Below are 1,707 nucleotides of genomic sequence, written 5' to 3' on the forward strand. Positions count from 1 at the left end.
ATGATCATTTGCTAACTCCAGGGGTATTAAAGACATCCACCAGAGTGAAGCTGGTGCACCAACAACCATGATGGACAGCGTTTCAGCTGGGACAGCTGAAGAAAAAACAAAAAACCCATTGTCTGATTTTTTCAACCTCTATTTAAGCTTTAAGGCCATTGTTTTTGTGTAAACTGCAAGCACTCGTAGAGAGCATTCAATTGACTGAGGCATGTGTAATAGGACAAAGCACATTATGAAGACAAATGATATCGGTTAGATCTCAGTGGAGCCTGAAGCCTCAACAAAAGTTGTTATTCTTTGCTAAAGTAACTCTGCCCCTGTAGCTGCAACTTTAAGCTGCAAACAAACACGGACCGAATAACAGTGATGCAACAGGCATTAGTCAGATACACAGAGTAAGTGGTGACAGATTATTCATCTCTTGTTCTTTATTAGTCACAGCATCTCCATATTTCATCAGCTGATTGGTTTGTTGGGTCTCTAGCTGCCCTGCAAGCAGAGCAGGGAGCCAGGGTTTGGTCATGATGAATGCTGCCTCTCCCCCTCTGACCCTGATAGATAGGACCTCCTCTGAGAGAGAAAACTGTTCCCTTCTCTCATGATGCTCCATCTTGCTCAGTGTTGTTGTGGAATCTGGGCTGATCCTGCTGTCCCCTCTCACCTCCATACCCACACACAGGAGATACAAACATCTGTCCCAGTGATGAATGTGAGATGCTTTCATATTTGCTTGTTTTGATACTGTGCCATAGCCATCCTGTGAGAGAAACAAATGTGTTTCCAGAAGACTCTAAATTCAAAATGGACCTAATGGAGGTCCAACACAGGTATATGGGCTGAATGCAGAAGGTTTTGTGACCATGTGGCCTAATGGACAAGGCGTCTGACTTCGGATCAGAAGATTGAGGGTTCGAGTCCCTTCATGGTTGAATGTTGCTTCCCTGTCTTTGAAGTCAAACAGTAACTATCTTGCTTAAGTCAGACACATTTAAGACTGCAATAATTAGCTTAAGGTTATCAGGCAAAGCTCCTTTACCCAAATAAATCCACTCAAATAACCTACTATCTCTTGAATATTATGAAAGCTGTGTTTTAGTAAAGCAGGAATGGCTGGGCCGGTTAGCTCAGCTAGTCAGAGTGTGGTGCTAATAACGCCAAGGTCATGGGTTCAATTCCCATACTGGCCAATAACTCCATTCTCAAGTCCCTGTGTAGTTGGTGGTTTCACTTTAACTGTCTTCAGTGATGCTTTTACTCCACAGAAACTAATGCATGGCAGAATGCAGCCACCTCTCAAATTCTGTGCAAGCTCTTTCTAATGTTGCACTCTCTACAGAACCAAGCTAATACAACTTTGACAATCATCCAAACCATGGTTTGATCAAAAGGTAGAAACATTAGTTTACATGACCATGTGGCCTAATGGATAAGGCGTCTGACTTCGGATCAGAAGATTGAGGGTTCAAGTCCCTTCATGGTTGAAAGTTGCATCTTGTTCTTTGCTGTATCTCAGTGATTTAAAGCAATAAACAAGAGTCACAGTAAGCAGTAAAGTCTGGGGCATCGATAAAATCCTATAGACTTTGCCGCCCTAATAAAATTGTGCTGAACAGTGATTTTAGCATTTGCATATTATGCGTTTCAGAATGTGTTTCACTACAGCAAATTGTTCAGTGTTTTGAGTAGAGGCCCAGTTGGCTCAGA

The 1,707-nt window shown here is 42.4% G+C and overlaps 3 non-coding genes across 3 annotated transcripts; all 3 read left to right on the plus strand.

Moving 5' to 3' along the window:
- Nucleotides 1-859: 859 nt before the first annotated feature.
- Nucleotides 860-932, plus strand: trnar-ucg (transfer RNA arginine (anticodon UCG)). Its single transcript has one exon. It is a non-coding gene; the product is annotated as a tRNA-Arg (tRNA).
- A 184-nt stretch (nt 933-1,116) lies between these two features.
- Nucleotides 1,117-1,190, plus strand: trnai-aau (transfer RNA isoleucine (anticodon AAU)). Its single transcript has one exon. It is a non-coding gene; the product is annotated as a tRNA-Ile (tRNA).
- Nucleotides 1,191-1,411: 221 nt separating this feature from the next.
- trnar-ucg (transfer RNA arginine (anticodon UCG)) lies at nt 1,412-1,484 on the plus strand. Its single transcript has one exon. It is a non-coding gene; the product is annotated as a tRNA-Arg (tRNA).
- The last annotated feature ends 223 nt before the right edge of the window (nt 1,485-1,707 follow it).

This window comes from Trachurus japonicus, chromosome 19 (assembly GCF_045865225.1).
Source record: "Trachurus japonicus isolate A0001 chromosome 19, Traja_1.0".
In the NCBI taxonomy this organism is placed as follows: Eukaryota; Metazoa; Chordata; class Actinopteri; order Carangiformes; family Carangidae; genus Trachurus; species Trachurus japonicus.